The following is a 15,032-nucleotide window of genomic DNA, read 5'->3' as shown; positions in this document are numbered from 1 at the left end:
ACGTTTGGAATTATGTTTTCTTGCTGCTGGCTGTTTTGTATTCTATATGTTCTTTGGAATTTGGATCGTACTATGTTCCTTGAGTTGAATTGTACAAGAGAACTCTAACGAAACACCGCCGCAATGTGGCAACGCGAAAAGCCAATAATCTGACGTGTATGCACTGATGAAAGTTGCGACAGGATGAGTTGTCGGAACTGATCAGCCATATATATTTGTAAGCCTACACAAATTTTCCAAACCATGGACATCATCTAATTTATTGTTTTGTCATTTCATTCCGCGAGAGGATAGGTTCCACAGAACCCTTCAGAAATTGCCACAGGCGATGCGATTGCATCACCAGGGCGGGGTATTGGTAATAGTTTTCAACTAGCAATAATCGCACCTCGGATAAACCTCATTGGTTACGATACTGCCACTGCGCAAAGCTAATGAAAGAGAGAAAACTTTACTTATTAAAGTACCAATAAAATCTATTACTTGTGGTGACTAAGAAAACTATCGTAACTGTCTTTTTAGGCTAACTAATGTTCCTGGGAGTGGAAGTACAGATAAAGCAATTATTAAAATAATAACACTGCATTAAAAAATAAACACGTTTGGAATTAAGTTCTTTTGCCGCTGGCTGATTCGCATTTTGTAAGTTTTTTGGAACTTTCTTGAGTTAGTATGATGAGTACATGAGAACTCTAATGAAACACCGCCGCAAGGTGGCAATAAATGCAGCCGGTGAATCGGTCATAATTTTGTTGGAGTGATAACTTACTGTGGAGTGCATTTCCAGCAGTAATTCGTAAAGTTGTCACAATTTGTTTGACATAGATTCGGAAAATTAAACATATTTTTCAAAACAAAAGACATCAATGTATTGGCAAAAGCATAGAAAATTGCGACAGGATGAGTTGACAGAACTGACCAGCCATGTATTTGCAAGCCTACACAAGTTTTCCAAACCATGAACATCATCTAATTTATTGTTTTGTCATTTCATTCCGCGAGAGGATAGGTTCCACAGAACCCTTCAGAAATTGCCACAGGCGATGCGATTGCATCACCAGGGCGGGGTATCGGTAATAGTTTTCAACTAGCAATAATCGCACCTCGGATAAACCTCATTGGTTACGATACTGCCACTGCGCAAAGCTAATGAATGAGAGAAAACTTTACTTATTAAAGTACCAATAAAATCTATTACTTGTGGTGATTAAGAATACTATCGTAACTGTCTTTTTAGGCTAACTAATGTTCCTGGGAGTGGAAGTACAGATAAAGCAATTATTAAAATAATAACACTGCATTTAAGAATAGAATATATCTGGAATAAAAAAAAAATAAACACGTTTGGAATTATGTTTTCTTGCTGCTGGCTGTTTTGTATTCTATATGTTCTTTGGAATTTGGATCGTACTATGCTCCTTGAGTTGAATTGTACAAGAGAACTCTAACGAAACACCGCCGCAATGTGGCAACGCGAAAAGCCAATAATCTGACGTGTATGCACTGATGAAAGTTGCGACAGGATGAGTTGTCGGAACTGATCAGCCATATATATTTGTAAGCCTACACAAATTTTCCAAACCATGGACATCATCTAATTTATTGTTTTGTCATTTCATTCCGCGAGAGGATAGGTTCCACAGAACCCTTCAGAAATTGCCACAGGCGATGCGATTGCATCACCAGGGCGGGGTATCGGTAATAGTTTTCAACTAGCAATAATCGCACCTCGGATAAACCTCATTGGTTACGATACTGCCACTGCGCAAAGCTAATGAATGAGAGAAAACTTTACTTATTAAAGTACCAATAAAATCTATTACTTGTGGTGATTAAGAATACTATCGTAACTGTCTTGTTAGGCAACTAATGTTCCTGGGAATGCAAGTGAACATAAAACAATTAATAATAACACTGCATTTTGGAATAGATTTAATCTGGAATAAAAAACTAAACACGTTTGGAATTATGTTCTCTTGCTGTTGGCTGTTTTGCATTCTGTAAGTTCCTTGAAATTCTGGATCGTGCTATAAATTTCTTGAGTTAAAATGTATATGAGAACTCTAACGAAACACCGCCGCAATGTGGCAACGCGAAAAGCCAATAATCTGACGTGTATGCACTGATGAAAGTTGCGACAGGATGAGTTGTCTGAGACATAATCGAATCTCGAGAGGATAGGTTCCACAGAACCCTTCAGAAATTGCCACAGGCTATGCGATTGCATCACCAGGGCGGGGTATTGGTAATAGTTTTCAACTAGCAATAATCGCACCTCGGATAAACCTCATTGGTTACGATACTGCCACTGCGCAAAGCTAATGAAAGAGAGAAAACTTTACTTATTAAAGTACCAATAAAATCTATTACTTGTGGTGACTAAGAGTACTATCGTAACTGTCTTTTCAGGCTAACTAATGTTCCTGGGAGTGGAAGTACAGATAAAGCAATTATTAAAATAATAACACTGCATTAAAAAATAAACACGTTTGGAATTAAGTTCTTTTGCCGCTGGCTGATTCGCATTTTGTAAGTTTTTTGGAACTTTCTTGAGTTAGTATGATGAGTACATGAGAACTCTAATGAAAAACCGCCGCAAGGTGGCAATAAATGCAGCCGGTGAATCGTTCATAATTTTGTTGGAGCAATGACATTAAACAACATGATGCGCAACTCCGGCATTTTTGTCCGAAGATCGTATTCGATAGCACGCTCCAATGCACATACTTGACGAGACGAAAACGAGCGGATGTGTGCTGCTTTCAAGGCGTAGCACGAATGGTGTTCGTGCCTGCTTTGACAGTTGTTGTCGATTTTAATGATATTTTTGAAAGTTGGGGTAAAAAGAAATCGGTAAAAGGTAAGGTGAATACTATTGTTGTATATCACACCCGGCATCGCACTGTTAAGTACATGTGGGAAAGCCAGCCTTTGTCAAATACTACGAAGTTATTAATTCAGTACGGTACGTAGTTGCCCATCTGCCGAAATTACATATTTACTTACCCGTTATGGTTTCAAATAGTTCATGCACCTCCAGTTAGATTTTTTTAATCAGTGAGGATATATACTCATTGTTGATTGCTGCTCATTGTAACATACTATTACGCATTCACTTTTATTTGCGTATTGAATCAAAGTGTTAACAAGTTCACCTAACATTTCACTCATACCGGTCTATATTGTATAGTCTGATTTCTCAAGTATTTGGAGCCACGAATGCTTGTAATTTTCTGACTAAACCCTTTTATTAGTTGGTTTATATACCAAATTCAGTAAAATATTTTTTAAATAAAACATGAGATATTGAATTTATTAGCTTTTCCATTCTGAATCATATAGACTGCTTTATTTATTCTTAACGAAAATTAATAAATCTCCTCTCTTTCTTCAGATGTGAAAGTTGTGGACAAACCTGTCTAAGCATTGTGAGACTCTTGCAGCACAAGAGGCAATAGCAGAAATAGTAAGTATATCAATCAAGAAATTAAGCCGACATAAAGCAAAACTTTCAACTATTCGTCTAATCTCAATTTCCTATTATTTATTCACAGGACAACTATAGCAGACGGGGAGATATCAGAAGTCTGGCGACATATCAGTGACAGTGTGATTCCAAGAAATATAATGCAATTGAAAATAGAAATTTGCAATAGAAAAACAACCTATGGAGGCATGCGAAGACATTTGACCCTCCGGTAGAGTTGTGTATGGCCCCCACATCCTGCATGGCTTGAGGAAAATAACTAAAAATTCCAAAGCGTAAGATTGCTTAAGCGGTCTTATTTGTAAAAAGGCACAAAACACGCCAGACATACTTAAAACAGCTTTGGAAATGAGGATTACGGGTACCTCACTGCACCTGTGTTATATTTGGTTCATCAACTTTTGGTAGTACTATAGAAGAAATTCCGGAAGGGGTATAATCATCATTCATGATAAAATACTATCATATATTTTTTGAACAACTTCAAGCTAGACCAGGGATCTCAAACTCGCGGCCCCAGAGAACTTCCAGTGCGGCCCTCGATTAACAATAATTGTAATAGTATTTTGGAAGTTTTTTTTTTTATCTAAATGTAATAGATTTTTCAAACCTTTTAAAGTGAAATTGATTATTCACACAGAAAACAATTTACTGAAAGTAGTTTTGGAATATTGATTTTTTTGTCCACATTTTGACCCAATTAAGAATACACATCAAGCTAGCAAAAGAATACTTGAATAAAACACTTGAGTAATTAAATTAAACGCAAAGTACATGAAGAAGGTGGCATTTTCGAAGAAAATGGGAGTTGTAACATTTCTGCTCTTCACAAAATTCTGAAGCACATTGTTTAATTTGTCATATTTCCATCAATACAATCAAAAAACACAATAAGCTCAGCAGTCAATATGACAAATTCGAAGACCAACTTCGAACAGAAAATTTCCATGTGTTTGTATATTAATATAATTATACAACGACTTAGTTACTAAAAATCAATATCAATAATAATTCAAGCAATCCTATGCCACGCAATGTAGTGCGAAATGTCTTGTCGAAAAAATCTGTCATTTGTTTTTTTACTGATCTATACATGAAATTATAAAAGTAACTTTTTTGCATTACTGGAATTAATTAAACATTCGTAAAGATCCAGATAAACCCATGATCATGTGGCCTCGTTAGTTAGAGTTGGTACTATAAAATCATTTCAGACTGGCCTTAGTATGCTGGTGACACAAAAAAGATGCCAAACGCCAGGACAAATGTAATTATTAAAACATTGAGTTTATACTGTAGTATTTTTGTTAATTTTAGGTTCATATATTTAGATTAAGTTATTTTTGGTGTATGTATCATTCTTTCCTTATTCAAAGCTTGTTCAAAAATGATTTTGATGGTTGTACATAGAATTTTACGATTTTTTATAATAAATACTGTAACTTGCTAATGTTGCAATAATAGTGGAATGCAAATATTAATATGTAATTGCATTTGAAATTGAAGAAAATAATAAAACTTAATCCAACTGTTTAGTTGCATCACAATATATGTCACAAACTTAAACTATCTTAAAAATATCTTTTAAGTATACATTATCAAAAACTGTTTGCGGCTCTTTTTACAATTTTCAAAATGCAATGCGGCTCTCGAAAACCCATGAGTTTGACACCACTGATCTATTCTATACGATTCAAGCATTGCTTTGGAAGATTATATCACTTCAATTAAATTGAAATAATCTCGCTATATTAAATACAAAATCGTTGCTATCATAAAGGTAAACCAATTCAGCCACTCGAAATATATTGGCCTTCACAAAGCAATGGAGGCAAAATTGAGAGTTCATGAGCTATGAACATTTGTCTTTTTCTTTGTCTTGAACTTTCCATACTCCACAGCCCCTATTAATTTTTTTTAATTTTAATTACCATGTGATGGTCATACATATCTTTAACTTGTATTTTCTGTCATGATGTATTATCTCAATGTGCCAAACTATTAATTAGTGTGCATATTTTGCTTCCAGATGACATAAATGTATTGTCATGTTTATTACCTCAGCTTGGAGTATTGACAAGAAAAAGGTGCCAGTAAATTAGGTAAAAAAATTTTCAACTCATTGTTATAATCAGAATTCACAATCAATAGGAATTATAAACAGCCAACAATCAGTGAGAATTATATGCGAAATCCCTCAGAATAAATTTGTCTAAAATCGGAGGAAGGCAAATAATATAGGTAGTTTCCATCCACACAAGCATTTCAAGGAGACTTGCTCGAGCCAAACTAAATGAGCATCGTCAGGTGATCGGTAAGGCTGCAAGTTGAATTCAGCCCTGCAACCTCCTGCATAGAAGATAATATTAATTAGTGGGCTATGAGCTAAATTCCTAAATTTAAACAAACCTCTATGATGCATTATGTACCAGCAATGTTACCTACGATTAACTGAATATGTAATATGTCTAATAAATTCACCTACAAAAGCAAGTTCGATAGGTGCAAACTTTGTGTTATGGAATTGTATCGCAGCACAGTTTTGTATGACACCCTCTTTAAATGAAATTTCAATGATTAAGCGCAAACATTAAAATTACTAACTTTGAACTTTGTCATTATCTGCAAAATGTTCCACACAAATCTTTCCGCTATCGCGTTTGTAATCTTCTCTGATAAAAAAAAAAGTCTATGATGTCCAGAATTGCTCTTTACAGCTTGCCTGTTATTCCAGCTTTCCAAGTAAGCAAAACTTTTTAGATATAGAGATTATTTTGTTTCGTTACAGGCGCAAAAAGGCAGGTACTACACGTAAAAAAGACGCCGAGTAGCAAAAGCGAGCGGAAAACGGACGCGAAAGGCGACGAGAAATATGTGCATTGGAGCGTATCATGAAATACAATGTTTTGCCTGTAGTCTTATGGAGTGACGTCAGAGTTGCCTATCATGTTGTTTAATGTCATTGGTTGGAGTGATAACTTACTGTGGAGTGCATTTCCAGCAGTAATTCGTAAAGTTGTCACAATTTGTTTGACATAGATTCGGAAAATTAAACATATTTTTCAAAACAAAAGACATCAATGTATTGGCAAAAGCATAGAAAATTGCGACAGGATGAGTTGACAGAACTGACCAGCCATGTATTTGCAAGCCTACACAAGTTTTCCAAACCATGAACATCATCTAATTTATTGTTTTGTCATTTCATTCCGCGAGAGGATAGGTTCCACAGAACCCTTCAGAAATTGCCACAGGCGATGCGATTGCATCACCAGGGCGGGGTATTGGTAATAGTTTTCAACTAGCAATAATCGCACCTCGGATAAACCTCATTGTTTTTTTTTTTTTTTTTTTTTTTTTTTTTTTCGGATCAGATTATAATATACGGGATCGGGGATAAACCGTCATTTCCTGTATCCCATTCGGAGCTTGGTCAGTTATAGACCGTATCACATAATGGCAATAGATGACTATTGCCGTTCTCATTGATAGGCTCCTATTTCGTCATTTCCGTTTTAGATGGTTTTTCAATTTTGAGCATAAAATCAGTAAATTAATCATTTTTTTTAATTAGTTTGTAGCAACACTTTTTTGGGCCAACCAATTTTCAATTTTCTCTATCTGTTTTATTTCTTCGCTGAGTGATTCTATGTTTTTTACTCTCCAGCCCATTTTATTAAAAGTTTTCGAAACTATGCCATCTTCTATCCTTTTACTTTCTTCGGGATTCATTTTTGTGTTTGTCATGTCCTTCATTGATTTGACCTTGTATATTTGAGTTTTTACTATATTCACTGTTATTAATATTATTTTTCGGTTTTCTTTTAAGTAGATATTATGCCAAAGTAGTTCATTTAAAAAGGGGTGATGTGTTTGCAGAGCCTGTTTCAGAGATTTTTGTATTTTATACAAAATCCGCCACGTGAATGGACATTCTTTAATAAGGTGTTCCGTGTTGTCCTCCGATTTCGAGCAGAATTTACACTCCGTGATAGCCATTTTCCCGCTTACTGTATGATATAAATTGATTCTTTTTCTTTGTGTTCCATTTAGTATTGCGTTGTGCGCCAGCCTGTATGATATCACCCTTTCCTTGTTTGTTATTATATTTTTCATGTCTTTTTCTTTACTTAGAATCTCTTTCCAATTGGTGCATGTTTGTGTTTCTACCTGTTTTCTTCTTCCCGATTGGTTTGATTTCAAGATCGTCTGGTAAATTTGTTTGAAAGAAATGTCTGTCCATTTTTCTTCTTTTATGCCTATTTTTTCGGTTAACTGAATGCAATCTTTCCAGTGCTTTGGGGTTTCGAGGGCATGGGGCATCTGGTTGGTGTAAAGTTTGGGATTTATTCTCTTTATCTTCGTGCCAATGTCATAAAGGGCTATTGCGTGCCATATCTCTTTAGGTTCTGTTATTGATTTCAATGTTTTTATTTTTTCCAGAAGACATGCCTGTATTTTTGTTTTTATGCATGGGGCATTTAATCCTCCATTGTAGTAATCGGCTGTTAATTTATTTTGTGCCAATAGCTGAAAGCTTTCTGGGTGCCAGATGAAGTCAAAGAAAAGTGTGTTCAGTTTCCGTATGTAGATTGGTGGTACATTCACTACTCTAGCGTGGTATATTACCTGCGATATACACAAGGCATTTAAAATTTGGAATTTACCTATCCACGTCAATTGTCTCTGCTTATTAACTTCCAGGGTGTTCCTAAGTCTTTTGAGGATTTCATCCCAAGTTTTTTCCGTCTGTTGGGGTCCTATAATTTGGCCTAAAACTTTTATATTTGGTTTCATGAATTTGTTGTACGGCGAGGTTTTAAGTTTTTGCATTGCGATTTGGTTAGTACATAATATTTCAGTTTTTTTCTCATTTATTTTTTGTCCCGTTATTAATTCGTAAGTCTTAAATTCGTTGAAGGTGTGTTCTATCGATTCAATGTCTCGCGCGTATGTTGTATTGTCGTCTGCAAATTGATCAATTACGGTTTTGTATTTTCCGATGCTGAATCCTTTTATCTTTTGGTTCGCGATGATTTTTCTTGCCAATGGGTCAGCGGCTAAGGTGTACATTGCCATGCTCAATGGACAGCCTTGTCTGATTCCTCTTGTCAGAAAGATTTTATTGGTTTTAGCTCCGTTAATTTGTATTCTGCTGTATATCCGATTGTACATTTCTTTGATTAAGTTAATGATATTTTTGTTGAAGTTTAGTTTGGTCATGGTTTTGAATAAAAAACGTTGGTTAACCATATCAAAAGCTTTTTCCTGATCGAAACTGATTATATATAAAGGTAGGTTCCATTTTGTTGTATAATTCCATATTCCTTGAACGTTTCGTAAATTATCAAATATAGATCGTTTAGGAATTGCGCTTTTCTGTGTTGGCATTATATATTTATCCAAGATAGGTTTCAATCGGTTAGCTAATATTTTTGATATCAGTTTAAAATCTACATTTAGGTTAGATATGGGCCGGTAGTTAGATAGGTGATTTGAATTTCCTTTTTTATAGATAAGGGTGACTATCGATTCTTTGCTACTGGTGGGTAAGGTGCCGAAAGCGATAGCATTGTTTACTAGCTGGTGCAAGTCATTCTTCAAAATTTCCCAAAATTCAACGTAAAATTCCTTTGATAGTCCGTCTGGTCCCGGTGTTTTATAGTTATCCATTTGTTTTAAAGTCACGAGAAGTTCTTCTTTTGAAGCTAAGGTCCCCATTTGTTCCTTTTCTTCAGTGCTAAGCTTAGTTTCCCCATATATGTTGAGGTATTCTTCCATTCTATCTTCCTCACCTGGTGTTGTTTGTGTCCATAGTGTTTTATAGAATGTTTGCGCTTCTTCCAAAATTTCGTTTTTTGTTTTTAAATAATTTCCTTCTTTGTTTTGTAGTCTGTCTATAGTGGTTTTACGTCTTCTAGTTTTCAATTTGTCAAAGAAATATTTTGTCGGTCTTTCGTTTTGTTCTAATGCTTTAATTTTTGCTGTATTTTGTTTAAACATCACTTTTTCTTTTTCCATTTGTTTTAGGTTTTTAATAAGCATATACATTGCTTGGTTTGATGGTGACTTGTTCATGCTATTTAGAATTTCATTTTTCCACCTGCTTTCATTTTGTTTCTTTACCTTTGCTTCGTTAATTCCGTGTTGGAGGAGGCTTTTTTTAATTTTAGTCTTCAAGTTGTCCCACCAGTCGGCAAGTATTTCATATTCGTGTTTTCTTTGTTCTTCTTTTTTGTATATCTCATTTATCAAAAACCTGACTTTTTCATGCCTAAAATGAGCTGTATTGTTTTTCCAGGTTCCCCGTCCCCAGTTAACTTGTTTAATATTTTTGAAAGTGATGTGTGATGCAAAGTGGTGGTCTGAAACGGTGTTTACTAAATATTCTGTATTTTTCAATTCATGACTAATGTTGTACGGAATATATATTCGATCTATTCGTCGGGATTGTCTTCTCCTGGTAATTGTATATAATCTTTTATCGGGCCAGTGATATCTATACGTGTCTATGTAGTTGTAAGCTTGTATAAAGTCTTTCCATTGCATTTCTGTGTTCCCTTGTGTAAATGAGTTTTGGTTGCTGACGTCTATTTCCTGATGAACCATGTTAAAGTCACCGCAAATTATTTGAATATGCTTGATCTCTCTCACTAAGTTTATCAGCTTTTCGTAGAACATTCTAGTTTTTCTGTCGCCTCTTCTGGGAGGTGCATAAACATTTACTAGCGATAGCTTGTCTTTGGTTTGTAAGTTCGTCATTGTTGTCGAACACGCTCTACAAGGTATGAATGTAACATATTCAAAGCTGTGCGTTGCACATAAGTTTTCTCTTACTGCAGTGGCGGTGCCTTGGAAGAATCTTTGGTCATCCCTCTTATCGAAGTCGGTCAGTGAGTTAATAAATAATCTGTACCCCATGTTTTGAAGTCGGTTCTCGGAAACGTCTCTTTTAACTCTGTGGACTTCTTGTAAAGCAATAATGTCTGGGTTGTAATAAGTTATGAAGATTTTAAGTTTATTTCAATTTTTTTCCAGTCCGTTTACGTTCAGTGAGATTATTTTTAATTGTGATAGATTTTCAGTCATATATTGGGTCTTGTAGATGATTTTTATTTTATACTTTCTATGTTTTATTGTCTTTCCCCTTTTTTGGCGAGGGTGATATATTCGACGTTGTCGACGAGGAAGTATTTTCTCTTCCCCGTTTTCCAATCTGTTTTTCGGTTTTGTTCATAGTAGGTTCAAGTCTGGGTGTTTGTGATGGGTCTGTTTCATACGTGCTATCTGGGTTCTCTAGGTATGCCGGTGCCGAGTTACTTTGAAGTATGTCTGAGAATACTGATGATGACGTGCTGTCTCTAATCTCGAAGTCGTTAATTACCATGTTTACATACGATTTGCCAATTACTGGGGGTCTAATTGGAGTGTTCCCTATTGTGGATGTAGGTTTTAATTTAGGCTTCGGGACTGTTTTGCGAGGTGGAGTGCGCTTTTTGGGTGTTGTTATAGTATTGTCTTCTGATAGAGACCAATCTTTTACTTCTTCGTTTAACAAATCCGTATCAGATACTGTGTCGGATTTTGAAGTTGGGAACACTGCCTCTGGAATTTGGTTTACTCCTATTTCTGGTGTGGTGTTATTGTTTGGTATTGCATCTTCTTTTTCTCCTACATGTGATACTATTCCAGGTTTTGTGGATATCGATTCCTTAAACCAGGATTCCATGGTATTCGGTCTCACATTGGATTTTAGGGGGCAATTTGCCTGAACGTGACCTTCACTTTTGCACGACCTACATTTCGTTTTATTTCGGCAATTTCTTGCATTATGACCAGTATCAAGGCAGTTCATGCATGTTGGATTGTACAACTCGGTGGGTACGTAGGTTTTGCACCTAGCTTTGTCAATGACAAGAAAGGGGGGCAGTTTTTCCTGTTTAAAATCATCTATCCATACGGCTATATATCCGTTGAATAGTTGAGTGTTTCGGTAGTATAGTTTGGTCATGCTTTTAATTTTTCCGCATCCAGCCTTATTCAGAGCTTCGAAAACGACTTGTGGTCGTGATTCGTCTGGGATATCGCGAATGCTAATCCTTGTTGGAGGTTTTGTGGGTGGAAAAAAGCGTACTATTACACCATCGACTTTAATGCCATTTTGCGTTTCTACAATAAATTTGTCTCTAACTGAATCATTTGGATTTGTTGGATTCAACTGTTTGAAAGATATCAACCAAATTTTCGGTCTAGTTTCCAAAATTCCTGACAGGTGTTCGACATATCCTTTTGTTATAGGGTTTTCTCCCAAGATGTAGAGAAATCGGTTTATATCAATAGAATCACTCACCTCTGCCACAACCGATCGAGGGCGATTACTTGTAATCCCTATTGATCCTGTAAGAGCTGCGGAGTAATACATTTTTAGTATCCAAGAACGAATATCCAAAATAGCTTACAATCCAAAGTATTCCAATTGAAGATAACAATAGCAGATTTTCATTTTAATCAAACAGCTAGCTCGATAAACCTCATTGGTTACGATACTGCCACTGCGCAAAGCTAATGAGTGAGAGGTAACTTTTCTTATTAAAGTACCAATGAAATCTATTACTTGTGGTGACTAAGAAAATTACCGTAACTGCCTTGTTAGGTTACTAATGTTCTTGGGAGTTGAAGTGCAGATACAGCAATTTTAAAAATATCAACACTGCATTTAAGAATATGATATATCTGAAATAAAAAAATAAACACGTTTGGAATTATGTTCTCTTGCTGCTGGCTGTTTCGCATTCTGTAAGTTCCTTGGAATTTTGGATCGTGCTATAAATTTCTTGAGTTAATATGTACAAGAAAACTCTAACGAAACACCGTCGAAATGTGGCAAAACGAAACGCCAATAATCTGACGTGTATGCACTGTTGAAAGTTGCGACAGGATGAGTTGTCTGAACTGACCAAACGTATATTTTGAAGCCTACACAAATTTTCCAAACCGTGGACATCATTTTATTTATTGTTTTGTAACTTCATCTCGCGAAAGTATAGGTTCCACAGAACCCTTCAGAAATTGCCACAGGTGATGCGATTACATCACCAGGGCGGGGTATTGGTAATAGTTTTCAACTAGCAATAATCGCACCTCGGATAAACCTCATTGGTTACGATACTGTCACTGCGCAAAGCTAATATACGAGAGAAAACTTTACCTATTAAAGTACCAATGAAATTCATTACTTGTGGTGACTAAGAAAATTAACGAACTGTCGTGTTAGGCTACTAATGTTCTTGGGAGTTGAAGTACAGATAAAGTAATTTTAAAATATTAACACTGCATTTAAGAATATAATATATCTGGTATAAGAAAATAAACACGTTTGGAATTATGTTCTTTTGCCGTTGGCTGTTTTGCATTCTGAAAGTTTCTTGACCCTTTCTTGAGTTAGTATGATGAGTACATGAGAACTCTAAGTAAACAACGCCGCAAGGTGGCAACAGAGGCAGCCAGTGAATCGGTCATAATTTTGTTGGAGGGATAACTTACTAAGGAGTGCATTGTCAGCAGTGATTCGTAAAGTTGTCTCAATTTGTTTGACATAGATTCGGAAAATTAAACATATTTTTCAAAACAATAGACATCAACGTAATTTGCAAAGGTATAGGTTCCGCAGAAACTTTCAGAAATTGCCACAGGCGATGCGATTACGTCACCAGGACGGGGTATTGGTAATAGTTTTCGACTGGCAACAATCGCACCTCGGATAAACCTCATTGGTTACGATACTGCCACCGAATAAAGCTAACGAATAAGACTAAACTTTACCTATTGATGGACCATTGAAATCTATTACTTGGGGTGACTAAGAAAATTAACGTAAGTGTCTTGATAGGTTACTAATGTTCCTGGAAGTGAAGAACAGATAAAGCAATTTTTGAAATAATAACACTGCGTTTAAGAATAGAATATATCTGGAATGAGAAAATAAACAAACACGTTTGGAATTATGATTTTTTGCCGCTGGCTGTCCCGCATTCTGTAAGTTTCTTGGGACTTTCCTGAGTTAGTATGATGAGTACATGAGAATTCTAATGAAAAACCGCCGCAAGATGGCAACACGGGGAGCCAATAATCTGACGTGCATGCACTGTTTAAAGTTTCGACGGGATTAAATGTCGGAACTCACCAAACATATATTTGAAAGCCTACACAAATTTCCAAACCATTGACATGGACAACATATTTTTCAAAACAATAGACATCATCTAATTTATTGTTTTGTCATTTCATTTCGCAATAGGATAGGTTCCACAGAACCCTCCAGAAATTGCCACATGCGATGCGATTACATCACCAGGGCGGGGTATTGGTAATAGTTTTCAACTAGCAATAATCGCACCTCGGATAAACCTCATTGGTTACGATACTGCCACTGCGCAAAGCTAATGAACGAGAGAAAACTTTACTTATTAAAGTATCAATGAAATTCAATACTTGTGTTGACTAAGAAAATTAACGAACTGTCGTGTTAGGCTACTAATGTTCTTGGGAGTTGAAGTACAGATAAAGTAATTTTAAAATATTAACACTGCTTTTAAGAATATAATATATCTGGAATAAGAAAAAAAACACGTTTGGAATTATGTTCTTTTGCCGTTGGCTGTTTCGCATTCTGAAAGTTTCTTGACCCTTTCTTGAGTTTGTATGATGAGTACATGAGAACTCTAATGAAACAACGCCGCAAGGTGGCAATAAAGGCAGCTAGTGAATCGGTCATAATTTTGTTGGAGGGATAACTCACTGCGGAGTGCATTGTCAGCAGTAATTCGTAAAGTTGTCTCAATTTGTTTGACATAGATTCGGAAAATTAAACATATTTTTTAGAACAATAGACATCAACGTAATTTGCAAAAGTATAGGTTCCGCAGAAACTTTCAGAAATTGCCACAGGCGATTCGATTACATCACCGACATCATCTAATTTATTGTTTTGTCATTTCATTTCGCAATAGGATAGGTTCAACAGAACCCTTCAGAAATTGCCGCAGGCGATGCGTTTGCATCACCAGGGCGGGGTATCGGCAATAGTTTTCAACTAGCAATAATCGCACCTCGGATAATCCTCATTGGTTAAGATACTGCCACTGCGCAAAGCTAATGAATGAGGGAAAACTTTACTCATTAATATACCAATGAAATCTATTACTTGTGGTGACTAAGAAAATTAACGTAACTGCCTTGTTAGGTTACTAATGTTCTTGGGAGTTGAAGTGCAGATAAAGCAATTTTAAAAATATCAACACTGCATTTAAGAATATAATATATCTGGAATAAAAAAATAAACACGTTTGGAATTATGTTCTCTTGCTGCTGGCTGTTTCGCATTCTGTAAGTTCCTTGGAATTTTGGATTGTGCTATAAATTTCTTGAGTTAATATGTACAAGAAAACTCTAACGAAACACCGTCGAAATGTGGCAAAACGAAAAGCCAATAATCTGACGTGTATGCACTGTTGAAAGTTGCGACAGGATGAGTTGTCGGAACTGA

The 15,032-nt window shown here is 35.9% G+C and overlaps 1 long non-coding RNA gene, 8 other non-coding genes and 1 pseudogene across 9 annotated transcripts; 1 reads left to right on the top strand and 9 right to left on the bottom strand.

The window, feature by feature from the left end:
• Positions 1 to 294: 294 nt before the first annotated feature.
• Positions 295 to 433, bottom strand: LOC120327332 (U4 spliceosomal RNA). Its single transcript, XR_005567532.2, has one exon. It is a non-coding gene; the product is annotated as a U4 spliceosomal RNA (small nuclear RNA).
• Positions 434 to 1,009: 576 nt separating this feature from the next.
• LOC120327370 (U4 spliceosomal RNA) lies at positions 1,010 to 1,148 on the bottom strand. Its single transcript, XR_005567567.2, has one exon. It is a non-coding gene; the product is annotated as a U4 spliceosomal RNA (small nuclear RNA).
• A 486-nt stretch (positions 1,149 to 1,634) lies between these two features.
• On the bottom strand, positions 1,635 to 1,773 carry LOC120327344 (U4 spliceosomal RNA). The gene has a single exon (XR_005567543.2). It is a non-coding gene; the product is annotated as a U4 spliceosomal RNA (small nuclear RNA).
• Positions 1,774 to 2,181: 408 nt separating this feature from the next.
• On the bottom strand, positions 2,182 to 2,320 carry LOC144422318 (U4 spliceosomal RNA). Its single transcript, XR_013475286.1, has one exon. It is a non-coding gene; the product is annotated as a U4 spliceosomal RNA (small nuclear RNA).
• Positions 2,321 to 2,648: 328 nt separating this feature from the next.
• LOC144421920 (uncharacterized) lies at positions 2,649 to 3,676 on the top strand. The gene is made up of 3 exons (XR_013475041.1): positions 2,649 to 2,860; positions 3,395 to 3,466; positions 3,555 to 3,676. It is a non-coding gene; the product is annotated as an uncharacterized LOC144421920 (long non-coding RNA).
• Positions 3,677 to 6,710: 3,034 nt separating this feature from the next.
• Positions 6,711 to 6,833, bottom strand: LOC120327323 (U4 spliceosomal RNA; annotated as a pseudogene).
• A 5,701-nt stretch (positions 6,834 to 12,534) lies between these two features.
• On the bottom strand, positions 12,535 to 12,673 carry LOC144422317 (U4 spliceosomal RNA). The gene has a single exon (XR_013475285.1). It is a non-coding gene; the product is annotated as a U4 spliceosomal RNA (small nuclear RNA).
• Positions 12,674 to 13,148: 475 nt separating this feature from the next.
• Positions 13,149 to 13,287, bottom strand: LOC144422301 (U4 spliceosomal RNA). The gene has a single exon (XR_013475271.1). It is a non-coding gene; the product is annotated as a U4 spliceosomal RNA (small nuclear RNA).
• A 502-nt stretch (positions 13,288 to 13,789) lies between these two features.
• Positions 13,790 to 13,928, bottom strand: LOC144422320 (U4 spliceosomal RNA). The gene has a single exon (XR_013475288.1). It is a non-coding gene; the product is annotated as a U4 spliceosomal RNA (small nuclear RNA).
• A 573-nt stretch (positions 13,929 to 14,501) lies between these two features.
• On the bottom strand, positions 14,502 to 14,640 carry LOC144422329 (U4 spliceosomal RNA). The gene has a single exon (XR_013475296.1). It is a non-coding gene; the product is annotated as a U4 spliceosomal RNA (small nuclear RNA).
• Positions 14,641 to 15,032: the final 392 nt, after the last annotated feature.

Source organism: Styela clava, chromosome 4 (genome assembly GCF_964204865.1).
Source record: "Styela clava chromosome 4, kaStyClav1.hap1.2, whole genome shotgun sequence".
Classification (NCBI taxonomy): Eukaryota; Metazoa; Chordata; class Ascidiacea; order Stolidobranchia; family Styelidae; genus Styela; species Styela clava.
Note: the sequence above shows the minus strand (reverse complement) of the source record. Positions and strands in the feature narration are given on the sequence as shown.